The sequence below is a fragment of the Puma concolor genome, chromosome A1 (genome assembly GCF_028749965.1).
Source record: "Puma concolor isolate L17-30 chromosome A1, mPumCon1.1.hap2, whole genome shotgun sequence".
Lineage (NCBI taxonomy): Eukaryota > Metazoa > Chordata > Mammalia > Carnivora > Felidae > Puma > Puma concolor.
In genome coordinates this window covers 53211721-53228502 of record NC_141667.1, presented here as the reverse complement: position 1 = coordinate 53228502, position 16782 = coordinate 53211721, and the positions used below count along the sequence as shown (strand labels likewise).

The 16782-nt window shown below is 35.7% G+C and overlaps 1 protein-coding gene across 3 annotated transcripts in view; it reads left to right on the top strand.

Moving 5' to 3' along the window:
• GABRB2 (gamma-aminobutyric acid type A receptor subunit beta2) overlaps nt 1–16782 on the top strand; it is a 239307-nt gene that overhangs the window by 98378 nt on the left and 124147 nt on the right. The gene's annotated exons all lie outside the window — the stretch shown is intronic.

Below are 16782 nucleotides of genomic sequence, written 5' to 3'. Positions count from 1 at the left end.
GAGAGAGACAGAGCATGAATGGGGGAAGGTCAGAGAGAGAGGGAGACACAGAATCTGAAACAGGCTCCAGGCTCTGAGCTGTCAGCACAGAGCCCGACGCGGGGCTCGAACTCACGGACCGCAAGATCATGACCTGAGCCGAAGTCGGACGCCCAACCGACTGAGCCACTCAGGTGCCCCAAGAGTACACTTATCTTGATGAGTACTGGGTAATATATGGAATTTTTGAATCACTATATTGTATATCCGAAACTAATTTAACAGTGTAGGTTAACTGTACTGGTATTAAAATTTAATTTAAGTTAATTAAAAAATAAAGAAATAACTGGATGGTCAAATTTAGCCTGTGGTCCAATAGTTTGGTCCCTACAAAGTATTATTCTGTATATAACTTGTTCCGTTATCATAGTGCATGTCCCAGTTCCTTAGATAGACAAAACACTCCCAAAATTTTTAGTTAACATTTTGTAATTAAGAACACCAGTCCTATAAATGGTACCAGTTCCATATCACTGAAATAAAATATTACATTAATTATGCTTTAAATATAAAATAGTATTTTCCAGACTGAGAAAATTGAACAATCAACTCAAGAAATTACTAAGATCTTAGATATTTATTTTTAAATGAATCTGAGTATGGAAGAATTTCTTGCTGCTTTGTGTCTCTTCTTTAAAAAAAAACATTATAAGGTTAAGACGTATAAAAATCATACAGAGGAAATCTAGAAACTACTCTTTATTAAATCCTTTTTCTTATGTAGTTTTTGTAGGATATTTTACTGATTGTTAGGTATACATAATGTGTTCCCTTCTGTCATGGAAGCTGCTGTTTGACCGAGCATCCCTGTCAATTATGTAAAACAAAGGCATAAATATGAATTTACCATTCCAGATTTGACATAAATTATATTACTTTAAATATAAGAAGTCATCATGTTATCCATGTGTTCAAAGCATTAATTGTAGTACTTTTTGCGATAGTAATTTTAATTATTCCCTTTTTATTTTTGTAAAAAAATATCCTGCTTCCCCCTTGACCTCACTCACAGTCTTAAAATAGGCTAGAATAGTGATAAGAGCAGTTACCATCTACCTGACATTGAGGATTTGCAAGTAATTGCTCTGAGTGCTTCATAGACATCATTTGTTTGATTTCTCATAGCACTGATATAAAACAGACATTTCTAGCTACAAGTTACAGAAAAGGAAACAGAGAGGGATTAATAATATCCCAAGTGTCACAGAGCTGGAAATGCCAGATCCAGATTGAAATCCAAGACTTATAACAAATATTATCCCACCTCTTTTCCAAGAATGCTAATTCTGTGTCTTTGGAGTCACAATTATAAATCCAGGAGAATTCTCCTGTTCTATTAAAAAGCTTACTTATTTCCCCAACTCATCAGTTTTCTTAAAGATTTACAGTAACTTGGCTCATTTCTTTTAACTGTGAAAATTGGCTTTAACTCACAATTTTTCTTATAATACATCATACAACTGTACATTTCTATACATTATAAAAGCAATTAATCTTAATAAAAATACTATGTATAACTCATCCTTACATATTTCTGCTTTAACAATGTCGAATGTTTCACTGATCTAGATTATATGAATGGTAGAGCAGTTTTTTTTTGGTAATTTAATTGGTTGTTAACATTGCTTAGTTTAAAATTACAGTTCCTAGGGAACTTGACTGTAAGTACTCACATCAGAACATCCTTTCCTAATTATTAAATTACTCATTCTGTCCTTGACTTTCTTAAATAAATGTTTGAAAACCGAGTTTTATGACATTATCACTCAAGTGGTTATGAAAGCATGCCACCAAGTTATACAGTTATGTGTTATTCTCCAGCAACCCTATATGCTAGGCATCGTTATTTACATTTTAAAGACAAGCAAACTAACCTCCTCAAATGATATGACTAGGAAATGGTAAACACTGGTGTTTGTACTCAAGTCTGCATGACCAAATGACTCCCCAGGACATGTTCTTTCCTCTCTACTGCATTAATGCCAAGAAGAGAGAACCAATACTCACACTTTTTTAAATTTTATTTTGACCTGTATCCATCTGCTACATTGTTTGTTTACTTTGAGACTAATGAGACATAATCTAGAACTTAAAGACATATATTAATAGAATGGAGATTGCACTGAAACTTCAGAGATGACCTGGCTTGGGGCATATGTCCACATGGTTCCATACTGACTAGAACAAAGCCTTAGCCCCCAGTGTGTTGTAGTCAACTTTGGGTAAAATTATCATTGGTTCAGGTTCCAGTGGTACCTCTAACTCATTCTCTGTGTCAATTAGGATGAATCCCTTAATGTCTCAGAGACTTGCTTTCTTCATTTATAATATTACAGATTGTATGTAGGTATGCCTCCTGTCAGCCCTCAGGACATGTTCAATTCATGAAGGTATTTTTTTGACCAACACAGTTCTTTAAAAAATTAGGACATCTCATTTTTAAATTTACAGTTTCTAATTATTTATTTAAAAATCTAAAGATTGGAAACATTGGCCCTTATTTTCCACATAGCAACAGTCAGCTAGAACTGAGAAATAGATACGTTGTTCAAACAAGGTATCTCTAGTTTACCCCAGTCCCCACCTTTCCCAATTGTCTTATGTTGAGCCTGCTCCACATACTACAGAGGCCATAAGCTGGACCCTCTAGGTGTTTCAGTGTGTGACTGACTCATCAATCAGAATTAAGTGTCTCATAATTTTAACACTTCGGTTCATATCATATCATACTACATTCTGCAATTTTCCGTGGATAAAATATAAACTAAGTTGACTGGAACTTAAGGTCAACTACATCACCCAGCCTCCATCCAGAATCTCAGCAAATCTGGTTACCACACAAGTTTCTCTATCCATTTTATCTGTATGTCCTGGCTCTGAGCATGTGCTCACACCATGCCATGCTGACAAGAAAATCTTCCCAACTACATTCTATCTAGGGAAGTCTTATCTATTCTCCACCACCTAGCTGATATCTCATTTTCTCTGCAATGACTGATTCAGCTTCCAATCCTTTTCCTAATTGGAGATCTTATGATACAAATTATTCCTACTTAAGACATATACCTAATAATAATAAATAGAAAATAAATATAATCACTTTATATTCATAGCTAAAGTTTGTAGGATTGCTTATTCCATGCTAAACATTTTCTGTGTATTGTTTATACATCTCTAAGAGGTAAATGCCCTTATTGTTGGCATGCTATTATTGATGCTCAAAGAGGTTAAATAATTAGTTTTTTTAATGTTCATTTATTTTTGAGAGAGAGACAGAACGTGAGAGGGGGAGGGGCAGAAAGAGAAGGAGACACACAATTCGAAGCAGGCTCCCAGCTAACAGCACAGAGCTGGACATGGGGCCTGAACCCACGAACCCTGAGATCATGATCTGAACTGAAGTTGGATGCTCAACCCACTGAGCCACCCAGGCACCCCGAAGAGGTTAAATAATCAATCAAAAGTTATAAAGCTAACATCCTCCTAGATCAGTTCCTTTCTGTATCTTGTATCTGGGCTTTGATTTTAAGGTCTTAAGGCTAAAGACCACATCATAATAGTTTTATAAAATATTTCCTCCAGGGGCACCTGGGTGGCTCAGTAGGTTAAGCATCTGACTTTGGCTCAGGTCATGATCTCACGGTCTGTGAGTTCGAGCCCCGTGTTGGGCTCTGTGCTGACAGCTTGGAGCCTGGAGCCTGCTTCGGATTCTGTGTCTCTCTCTCTCTCTCTGCCCTTCCCCCACTCATGCTCTGTCTCTCTCTTTCTCTCTGTCAAAAATAAATAAACACTAAAAATTTTTTTAAAAATATTTCCTCCAGTTCTTAGCAAGCACCATACAAAATGTAGACTCCCTGTGGGTAGATTAACATTGATCAATCCCTTTATTGTCATTCAGGTATATTACAATTCAGGAGGTTAAATTTTTCTCAAACTCATTGACCAAGTATGATAAATCTGCATATTTTCAATTTTTAAATTAATACATATCTGACTCCAAGACCTTATACTCTCATTAACTCCCTAATGGTAGGTTAAGAATGAATAGACAGTTTTGTTGCATCGTGTTTCTCTCAGGGATGGTGGGCATTTGGCAATTATTACTCTATTCTTCCTGTCAAGAAAAGACAGTTGAATGTGCTTTGTGGTGGAGTTGGGGGTTGGGGAACACAAGAAATCTATTGAGAAAGCAAATGTAAAATCACTTGTGTCTCAGTGATACAATACATCTTAATCACTTAAAAATAATTGCTCTAGAAATAATTACTCATTAGCAACACTGTAGTACTACACCACCACAAATGCCTTAACAAATGTGAACAGTGAGCATAAAAATTATAACCAACACATAATGTTGCATCCCAGTGCTGTAAGGATAGTCTTGAATGGTTTTGTTAATAATTACCTGACAGAAATATATCTTTCCCTAGCCCTTGTTGTCATTAAGCACACATTGGAATACTTTAACGTTTATAGGCTGTATTATGACTCTTTAGTTATTTAATTACATTTAGCAAGTCCTGAAGTTACTGTCTGTTTTATTAAGCTAAAATCCATTACAAGCCAAATTAGCAAAGGTGTGCTGAGGCTGCAAAGGATTTGGACATTTGCTCTGGTTGCTGAAAATTAAAGATAGACGCTGCTTTAGTGAACCAGAAAGGACAGGCCGTCACTGAGATTCCCCTTGTGCCATGGGTAGCCTCCCCCCACCCCCTCCATCACCCTGACAGATGAGCCTATTCTTTACACATCATCTTCAGAAAGGGAAATCTACCATCTACTCTAGGGAGCCATTTCATTATTTTACAGCCCTCATGACCAGCCAAGTCATCTTTCTATTTAACCTAAATCTTCCACGTCCTTCATGTTAGAATTTATGACCATAGCTACCCTTTGGTCCACAGCAGAAAATGTGAACAGCAGATCATCACTCCCTTGAGCCCTCTGTGTAAATAGAGGCTGTTAATATATTTATCAGTCTACTCTCTCTTCTCCAGCTGGAACAGCACAGCTCATCTAGCCATTTGCTAAACAATTAATTTTAAGGTTTTAATACCCAGTAACATTTCACTGAATTATGAAGCCATTTTGGTAATTTTTTTTTTTCTAGAGAGAGGAACAGACAGAGATACAGAGAGATCAGCATGGCAAATTAGGCAAAATATTTACAATGCAGCCATTCTTTAACTTAGTTGTCCATTCTCTCATTCTTCAGTTCTGTTTCTCTCCAGCTTTGACAAAGTGAAATTGTCCTTATTAAAACAGTGCTACATGTGTTTTTCCTTTAGATAGTTCCTAATATCAGTTTTCATTTTTCATCCCAGAATTGGATGTGTTTGTTTCCATTCTTGCCTTTTTGCAATGTGCCATAATAATCTTCTGGTAATTTTTATTGTAAATGGTTATTTTTAATGTGTTTATGCTTTTTTTCTGGGCCTGTTCTGTTTTTTTTGCAAGGCTTCTTTAAAAAGGCCCCATTTTTAAAACTATGAACCACTTTATTCTGCTTTAACTCTTTATTAGTCAATTAAGCTTCTTACTAAAGCATGCCATCATTTGGGTACAAAACAATATTTGTTTTTCCTCTTATATTTTCAAACAACCTTGCATTATAGATGTGTTTTTGTAGGAGTTTTTCAAATACCCTTCTTTTTCCCGACTTAGCATCTAAACTTTGTTTGTTTTAATCAGTCTCTAGTTGGATGGGGCTCTCTGAATTTCAGTGTTTAGTTACTATGACCCATATTCACCACTCTCCACACTCACTTCAGGACTTCATCCTAAGTAACTAAACACTTCTGGACAAATAAAGTGATTTCCCCAAGTGAAAAGAAAGTTAGCCTTACTTTCTTTTTGGTGAGATTCTCATGGTCATGTTACCATAGAATATCTGAAGAAATAACTATCTAGAGTTCAAGAGGACCTTTTGCATTGTAGCAGTCCTTTGTATGTTGGTTCAAGATCGCACAGCAAGAGGCAGAATTAAGACCTGAGCCCAAGACTGTTCATCTTCAAGGCCTCGGTTTTTTTATTTCTGTGCTCATGTGTATGAGAGTCTATCGATGTATATCATCAGTTTACCAAACATCGTCCTCACCACACCTCACTATTCCGTGTCATTCAGGGGTGAATGGCCTTGTACATGCATCTTTGTCCTCTTCTGTTTCCCTCAATAAATGCCCAAAAGTGAAACTACTGGCCAATGTGTGAAAGGTTCTGATAACTAAATTGTCCTTTATAAAGGTTGAATCAATTCATATTTTTATCAGCAATCATGAGAATCCCAGTTTATCCATATTCTCACCACTTATTACCTTAAAAATGACAATTTGCTAAATAAAAAATGGTAGCCCATTGTTTCCATAAAAAATTCTAGGTATGCCCTCAGTGCACACAACATGTCAATGTCAATTTGAGATGGATTTACAAATTGCTGTAAAATTTGAAACCGTGAAAGAGTGAGAAATATAATAAAACTTTATCTAATCTTAGGATGGAAAGTGATTGTCTAGACATAAAGCAATTTAAGAAACAAAAATAAAAATGATTTATAGCTTTGATGAAAAAATGACATCAAAAACTCTAATGAATCACTAAGTAAAACAAACACTTCCTTGACAAAAACTGCAAAGTATATGAATTAAACAATTTACATTCAAAGAAATGGAAACTTCTATTAGATGTAGAAAAACATTCTGGTAATCATAGCTTTTCAAAGATGGAATAGGTTCCTTTCAGAAAGAGCCAGTTCCAAATCACTGGAGAGGTTCAAGTAAGAACAATAATTATAGAGATCTCTTGAGAAGAATTCACTCATCAGTAAGGTATTTGTATATCTGTACATGATTTAATCATCCTGCCTACCTTGAGAATCCCTAAGCAAGTGATGATATTTCTGCCAATGTTTTAAATGCATAGGAAATTTATTGAAGTGCCTACTTTGAAAACAATTAGCATGCTAACCAACATTTCCAACCCATGGAATCGAAATATCCCAGGCGTTATCAGATGTTGTCAATACAGAACAAATACCACTGCAAATAGAATAAGTGACTAGTTATGAATGGTCTTGGTGGAGACTAAAGCAGACGGGGAAAATTATCTTAATAACATTTTTTTTCAGGAGAAAAAGCAATATGCATTCATCACAAAAACAGTGAAACTACTGAAACTATAAGAAAATAAAAACCAAATAAATTCCCAATGCTTATTGTAGTATACTTTTAGTCATTTAACTGTGAACCAATATACCTTTCCAAATAAATATGGAATTGCACTGCACTGCTTTCTAATATGTTTTTTTCTCTGAAGAAGAATTAAGAGTTCTTTTATGTCCACGCTCTTCTTAAAGTATTTTTATTGCATCAGTCACTTAATCAAAATGTATTTAACTATCTTGTTAGTTAGGTATATAAAATGTTTCCATTTCTTCCCAGTTTAAAGTTGTACTTAACATCTTTGTTTAACATCTTTGTATATAGTTTTGCATGATTTTGTTTTCACTTTAACTTCTTAAAGTGGAATTTCAGAAACAAAGCTTGCACATTTGGTGGGTTTTAATTAGTGTTGTCAAATTACCATCCCGAAAATTTGTACCAATTTACAGTTCTACCACCAGCATGAGATGGTGTGTTTCCTCCCAGAATGTGTAGTACTGGGAATATTATAATTTCTGTACCTTTTTGTTTATGTGATGAGCAATAATAATCACGGCTTAATTTCTGTTTCTACAAACTTGTGGTTTCTAATGGTGTTAAGCATTTTCCCACACATTTGGTGCCTGTTTTATGTAAAAGACTTAACTCTGCTGCCATTTATTTGGAAATCTTTTACCATCAGAGTTTAGAATGGCAGGAAGGCCACAAATACTGCATTGTAGATTTTGTTGGAGTTGGAAGGTACAAGGTGAATTGCCAGTACATGACAGGAGGCAGCTTTGTGTAATTCATTTTTTGTGTTTAAAACATAACAGTGACAGTAACAAAGCAGTAAAGCCTAGTTTACTGGTTAAGATTATCACACTTGCAACCATGTGCAGCAGGGAAGATATGTTGTGAGGGCATGTTAGAGGCTGGATCTACCACGAAAAATGTTTCTCTGATTTTTTATAGGGTATGTCTTTTCCTCAGATGCTGAATGCTAGCTGCTCAAGCAAAGTGTGTGTGTGTGTGTGTGTGTGTGTGTGTGTGTGTGTGTGCGCGCGTGTTTAGCAATGGTGGGGAGGGAGATAGTTTAAAGGCCATTTCAGGCCCTTGTGGGCACTTTGATGGCAATATTCCCTCTAGAACCTTCCATGTCGTTGGAACTTCCATGTCATTGGGCCTGAATCCTGCACTGATGTTTTTTTGTCCAGTCATGCTTCTTCTCCCTTTCTTTCATAGCTGATGATGCCCAATGAGCATCCTGCAGGATCTACTTTTGGAAAACCCAACCTCAGATAGACCCTGAATCTACTTGGGAGACAGAAAATAATGAAGAAGCAAATGTACACAGAGGATAATTTCTGATAATGACAAGTATAATTAAAGGAATGAAATGGGATATGACAGTGACCAGTGGGGAGGAGACTCAGGGGTGCATAAGCTAGGTGGAGGGAGAAGGCTTCCTAGAGGGCTGGGAGGAATTGAGACTTCAGTCATAGAAGGAGGAAGTTCATTTAAGGTAGAGGGAAACTTCATCCCTTCATCCCTAAAATTCCAGGGCAGAGGACCCAGGAATGGAATGCTCCTAATTATTTTGACAGTCTGATTCAAAAAACCTCAGATTTTAAATACATTTCTACAATATATTTTATCAGTCAAGGGCCCAATAGGAAACAGATGGCATACTGAAAATGGGATAGTTTGAGGACAATGTATTATAAGGTCAATTCACAAAGAAATAGAACAGTACTTCCTCCCTCCCAGGGATAGGATCAGCATGTTGCCATTTGGTCCCTAGTGTGCCACACTTGAAGGGGGAGAACAAGGCATGGTTGGGGGAACCTGGACACAAGTTCCACAGGAGCTGAGCCTAGAAAACAGTTTCCCTGGTCTCACTCTCCTACCTTCCCTTACCTCCTGATCTCCTCCCCATTGGCCAACTCCAACCTGAAGCTGGAGAATCAGGGAGACAGTTTTTGAAGTCCCAACATTCTAGTCTATAAGGCCACAGAACATTGTGATTAAGGGTGGAGGGTAGAGCTGGAAAGGCAAAGACCCATGTGAGGTTGTAACCTCAGTCTGTCACTGGTGAGCTATAAATCAGCATCTGTGAGCCATGTATTTTGTTAAAATAAATAAACGAATAAATGGCTAGAATAAAATTGATTAATTTATTCTGAAATGCTATGACTCTAATGTGTTAAAATCAAAATTAAATATTTTAAATATATTTTAATAAATGCAACAAAACGTTTCTGGCATACCTAAACACTGTTTTAAATTTCGAAAACAAACAAACATAATCACTATGGAAATCATCAAAGTCCCAGCTATATGTCTTTCTAGTTGGTAAGCAGGTCTGGATCAACTAAATCACTTACAGTGATCTGAAGTCAAATTTTGGTTGTTAGGTTATGAGTCAAAAAATAGAATGATTGCTTTTTTCAGGGACTCAGATTTCCTTTAAAACATAACTTAGAGAAGTCAGCATATTCTCATTCCTGATATAAGCACATGATTTGCAGATGAGACCATCAGGAATATAATGTGGGAAATCTTAGTAAATAAGGGAATGACTTGCCACCTGGGTGGCTCGGTCAGTTGAGCATCTGACTTCGGCTCAGGTCATGATCTAGATGTTTGTGAATTTGAGGCCCGCATTGGGCTCCCTGCTGCCCGCTTCAGAACTGTCCCCCGCCCCCCGCCCCTTCCCTGCTTGCTCTCTCTCTCTTTCTCTTTCTCTCTCTCTCTCTCTCTCTCTCTCTCTCTCTCTCAAAAATAAATAAATCTTTAAGGAACTGACTGCAGAAGGAAAAAGGCTCAGACTGTATGTCCATATTGACTAATATTTTTGATTGAGTAGGATTTATATACTCACAAAATGAAATTTTGTTAGATACTGCTGTTTGGATTATACAGACAATGTTATTTAAGGAAATGTCTTTGATACTAGCACCGGATTTGTAGCAGAAACCTGTGTAGCCCTTAAACGGTCAGAGTATCTTTATGGAGGATAAAATTCCAGAAAAGCAAAGAGTCACAGAAGGCCAAACAGCTGCAGAAGAGTACAAATAGCTCTAATCTGAAATGCACGATTTATCAAATGGGAACATGATTGCTAGCAATCTTACTTTTTTTGGTGATTACAAAGTTGAGCATACTGGCACATGTGACTCTATATGAGGACTTGTAAAGAGCTTTTAAAAACAATTATGCATGAGTGTTGGAGATTTTAATTTAAGCAGAAGGACTCTGTGGAGGTAAATCAAGAGCGCAGGCTGGAAGAAAAATGCTGAGGGAGACCTTCAATCAGGGGAGAATATTAAGTGGGACTCCTTGGGGAGAGGCCTGTATTTGCTTGTCTGGGGTAGGCTAATCTACATAATTGACTAAAACAGAATGAACAGCTGTGAAATACAGCATTTGAATGTGTGGGTAAAACACAATTACAAAATATACAGGGTCACAGAACATGTAATGTATTTTCATAGGATTATAGAATTTCCAAGCTCAATTGGGATTTCAGAAATCGGTCAGTTCTCCAGAGAAGCTAAATGACTTTATCAAGGTCAACTAGCTGGTTAGTTACAGCATAGCAGTTAAATATGTGGGCTCTGGAGTCAGACATCCTAAATTTAAATCCCAACTCCACCCCTCATTCTGTGACTATTAGAGGAAAACACTCATTAAATGAGATGATACATTTAAGCAACACTAGATGATGTCTAGAACTCAGTAAGTGATCAGTTAATAGGAGGTATGTTTATTACTTGCAAGAATGCCAAAGTGGGTCATCTAAGGCTGTACAAAATGCACAAGCATATCACAAGAGGGATATATGTGAGAAATTAGCTTCCCAACTAAAATGACTGTGAGACACAAAATAGTATTCAGTTTTCTTAGAGAGAGAGGCAAAAATTTTTCAAGTACCTTATGGAGAAGTGACTCAGATGAGCTCCTCAGAATTTTTCAAAATTTCAGTTTGTACTCTAATGCTTGATTTTGGTTTATTGATCTTCCCCCATTCCCACCTGAAGTTTTTAGTTTGTTTTACAGCTAGAAATATATATATCAATATATTTTTTTGATAATTGACTGTTTTTACATCCTAATTTTTCTCTAGTAATGATGCCCACTCATACTATAGGATCCTGTTATCCTTTGTAATTAGAGTAAGTTGTGCTTTCAAGTAAATGTGCATTTTGCACAAAGTAAAAACATGCTGTGGATTAGAATGACATGCTTTGAATATAGTTGGGGATAAGACATCTGATTTTCTTTAAAAAACATACATATATATTGAAAAGAATAATTTTGTATGCATGAAATGATTGGATAGTTATCTAGATAAAGAAATCAAACAAAGTAGAAGTCCAGTGTCACTTTCTTGTCATCTCTGGTTGAAATCCTAACAAATTTCTGACTTGTCAAGGCACATGTTTGAGCATATATTCTAGTGCCAGAAGTCTGTTGTGAAGACTGTTGAAAGGACCAAAGCATGTCACATTAATTATGATTCTGAGTTATCTCCTATTGGCTGAGAGGCAAAGGCATCTATTATTACTTAATAACTATCTTTGATTCTTTTTAATCTTGGAATGATACGGTACCATCACTAAATCTCAGGTAATAACACTATAAAATATTTGTTGTGGCTTTGCTGCAAAATGCTGGCATAGCTGTTGTATTTCTTGATTTTATAGATGCCTTTATTGAGTGTTTTAGGCTATGTTACATATGTAGTTTTCTTGCACTATGTCAGTATTTTATGACACAAGTAATTTTTGGTTGACAAGACTCAGCGGCTAAAGAACAAAAAGTTTCTCCAAAGATCTTCAGCCCATTCAGAATATTGGCATTCCCCAAAGGTGGCTTTCATTGCGTAGTAATATTCAGCCTAAAGAAGTCACATTTTCAACTTGTAACTGTAGAAAATTTGTGACAGGTAAAAGAGGCACATTCTGAATGTGTCATTGACTATTCCTGTGATTGAAGACAACACTATCTCTATATATTTCACAGTGGACTTAAAATTTAATCAGCATACCTACATAATGAGTTACTAGCTTCACTTCAAAGACTAGTGCTAGTGTTAAGTAATTTAAGGCCCATTAAGGATGTTTATCAGGATTCAGAGTGGAATGTTCATGAAAACCTCATTAAGTATATTTGTTGTATTGATTGTTCCTAGAGAAACTTAGCAATGCTATAAATCATCAGTTCCAAAGAAAAGATTTTGCTGTCGATCATTGAGCTTTTCTAAATAAATTCCTTTCTGAGTAGCTTCTATAATTCTATGATTTTAGAATTTTTACATAAATTTAATGAGCTACTTAATATAGAGAATTGCATCAAAATCTCAGTTTGAGAATACTTATGACCATGGATTTTTTTCTTCTCTTTGTTTATTATTATTATTACTATTTAATCTTGGCTTAGTGATATATACCAGGGACCTGGCAAAGTGCTTGAAATACAAAGAAGACAAAAACAGATGTAGTTTCTGATATTATAAAACACATGGAAAAGATGCAGGTTTGTTAGCATATGTCTGTACTTTGTATTCAAATCTATTAGAGTTTTATATACATATATAGAATGAGTTTTTGCATATTTTTGTGTTTGGATGCTATTCATGTCATATTTTATAGCTCTACTTTAATTTTTTTTAATGTTTATTTATTTGAGAGAGAGGCAGAAAGAGAGGGAAAGAGAAAATCCCAAGCAGGCTCTGCACCTTTAGCACAGAGCCCAACGTGGGGCTCAATCTCATGAACCTGTGAGATCATGACCTGAGCTGAAATCAGGAGTCAGATGCTTAACTGACTGAGTCACCCAGGCACCCCACTCTGCTTTTCTTTTAATATAAGTGCTTGCGTATTCTACATTTCTTCTGTATACAAACACATACATATACATATTTCCAAATATTAACCATTGGTCAAATGAGCTATCACTGTATTTGCTCATTAGCATGTGGTAATAACGAGTTACAGAACATTTTATGAGTTACAGATCTCTTCTTACCTTTATCATCTTATAACAAATTAGGTTGGCAAGTTTTTAATTTCAGATTTTCAGAAGCAACCAAGTATTATAGGATCTAAGTGATTCATCCTAGTTCACTCATTCTGGTCTATATGAACAGGATTCAAAATGGATTATTTTGTCTACAGAGTTTCTGCTTTAAGCCAATAGGAGACACAAGTGCCTTGGAAACATTGACTGGAAAATAGTTATATATATATTTTTTTTGTGAAGTATAGCATTAAAAGAGTAAAACACAGGTGTAAATATAAATGTTGATGAAGAAAAACACTTTCATCTTTTTTTTTTAATGTGGGTAGAAACTCATTTCTTCTGCAATAGCATTAGTCAATTTATTTTTCTTGTTCACAGCACTAATGTTTACAGCACTAGTTCACAGATGTTAGTTGCCATGAATATGTATCAGCAGAAAGTGTGAACCACAGCCTATATAGTAGCTATTGCAAACTTCACCTCACTTACTCTGTTAAGCATCTGTTTATGGCTCTCACTTTTTTTTATCATATGTGCGCCCTTGTACCTTTAATGTCCTTTGTGTTCATTCTATGAGATGAAGTTAATTTTCTCTTGTTTCTCAAGATGGAGATTATTTATGCTATTTTACAGACGTAACATAGGAGTTTTGGTATGCCCATCATGTACCTAATTTTATTTTCTTTGAAAATGTATCTTCTACATAACACAAGCTTCTGTATTCAATTCAGGTTATAGCTACAATTCAGGTTGTAGCTACATGTGAAATTCAGGTTAGTAGCTACAATGTGTTAGTAACAATTCAGGTTGTAGCTACATGTGAAACAAAGACACAGAGAGGAAGGAAGGAAGGAAGGAAGGAAGGAAGGAAGGAAGGAAGGAAGGAAGGAAGGAAGGAAGGAAGAGAAGGAAGGAAGAAAATCAGTAGGCCAGTGAGAAATTCAGCCATGTATTGCATAGCCAAAATAAATTGTCATTTTTAGGCCCTGAGCAAATTATTAACTGTGAATGTTAATTTTTATATACTTTTAGAATTTATAAAATGTAAGTATTTGGTAAGACCCAGGGAAAGCCATAACAATCAGTTTGATGATAAGATAAACTCTAGTACTCTTTATGCAATGTTAATTAAATGGATTAAAATGTATTTACTGTTAAAAATATAAGACAAACCCCTAAAACTTAAGACATGTTAAGTTAAAAAAAGAGGAGAAATAATGCAGTAAGATAATCCTCCAAATAAAAGATTTATAATCAGCAAAACCAACTGTTTGCCTCTTTATAATTCATGTTTTTATTTATCCAACAGATGTTTATTGATTGCCTTACAATAAATCTGTGCCTTATAACAAAACCCGCGCCCCTAAACAGCTTACATTTTATTGAGAGAAATAGTAAAGAAAGAAATAAAGGAAGAAAAAAAGAAAGAAAAGAAAGAAGGGAAGGAAGGAAGGAAGGAAGGAAGGAAGGAAGGAAGGAAGGAAGGAAGGAAGGAAGGAAGGGAGAAAAAGTTTTTTCCTCTTAATCCCTTTCACCCATTCCCCTAGCCCCCTCCCCTTGGGCCATCACCAGTTCTCTATATTTATGAGTCTGTTTCTCCCTTTGTTGTTGTTTGTTTGTTCATTTGTTTTGTTTATTATATTCCACATGTAAGTGAAATCAAATGGCATTTCTCGTTCTGTGTGTGGTTTATTTCACTTACCATGATATCTGCTAGGTCCATCCATGTTGTTGTGAATGATAATATTTCATTCTTTTCTTATGGCTGAGTAATTGTTTAATCACTATGCTATATACCTGAAACTAATTTAATATTATATGTCAACTGTACTTCATTAAAAATCTTAAAAAGTAAGATAAATAAGCAAGATAATTTCAGATTATGATACTTGCCTAAAGGAAATAAACAGGATGGAACATTAGTTAAGGCAACCACTTTGGATGGGCTGCTTGGGAAAAGGCCTCTTAGAGGAGGTGACCTTTGAGGTGAAGGATCATAAAAGAGGGCCTTGTGAAGTTCGGAGAGACACATATTCTAGGCAGAAAGAACAAATGTGAAGACTGGAAGATAGAAAGGACTTGGTATGAGATAATATTGAGATTTTAGGAAGAGGCAGATTATTTAGAGCACAGTAGGACACAGTCAAAATTTTGGATCTTTTTGGAAGAACCATTAAAATTTGAAGCAGAGGAATGATAAAATCTAATCTATGTTTTTAAAAGATCTGACTGCTGTGTGGATAATGGATGGTAGGGAGGCAAATGGAGAGGCCAGGAGACCTATCTACAATAATTATATGAGGTAAGGCAACAGGGCCATAGATTTTGAGGGAGACAATGGAGATGGAAAGGAGCTGAGGCAGAGTAGCTAACTCTTGGCGAAGGAAAGGAAGTAATCAGGGATGAACATCAGCCCTAGGATACTCAACTTCCTACTAAAAAGAAAAACAAAAGTTAACAGAGCACAAACCTTAATGAAGCAGTAACCAAACTAAAGAGGTATGAACTACTTACACTTAGTCACATATTTCCATCCTACAACTAAGGAGTGGGACTCTCACACCTAACTGAGGAATTTCATAGACTCAGTCTACCTAGATTACTTGCAAACTGTGCCCAACCTTTTAATGAAAAATATCTATCTGGAGACTGTTTATCCCAAGCTGGGGCTGTATCTTATTTTTCTATTCTTAACTCATAGTAAAGTGCCCTTCAGAGTAGAGTGAGCCAAAGTTGGTCAAATTCAATATCAATTTCTTGTTAGTTTTTATTTTTCCAGCAGATTGAAAGGACACACTGTATGTAGGTACTCTTCTATATTCTGTATACAAATTATTCTTATAGAAATACTGTTAGGTAACTATTATTGTTGTTAATAATATCCCCTTCTCATAGATAAAGAAACTAAGGTTGGTTAAAGGATATTAACCATCTTGATGTCAATCAGTTAGCAAGACAGAATTAGAATTTATACCTATGTCTGTTGTTTTCTAAAACTTGTGTTTTTTCATGACATTATGCCACCTTATTGATCAGAAAATACATGTTAACAAATCATTTAGAACTGTATGATTTTTGACTCCTTTTAATAGATCTTCAATAAGAGATTAGTGAAAAATAATGACAGAGTGGCGCCTGGGTGGCTCAGTTGGTTGAGTGCCCGCCTCTTAATTTCGGCTCAGGTCATGATCCCAGACCTCTTTCTCTTTCTCTCTCTCTCTCTTCCCAGCTTGGGCTCTGTCTCTCTCTCTCTCTCTCTCTCTCATTCTAAAAAAAAGATGATGATAGAGAAATATAAAGGCATTAAAAGGACATGTTCACATCTTCCTGATAAAAGAATAAAGGTACCAGGTGTTCTAAATAAGTAAATCTGCCAATCCATGAGAGGACATTCTCTTAACAGGTCATGAGAATATCATTTTACTCAGCACAGAGCAAATCAGGTGATACATGAAAGGCTGATACTGTATTGTATTAAAGCACTTGATAAGTACTATACAATGTATATAAATGTCAAAAATGATGCATCAAATCCAAGATTTAATTAACATTAGAGAGAGGAGGAAACAAATGTGAGTGG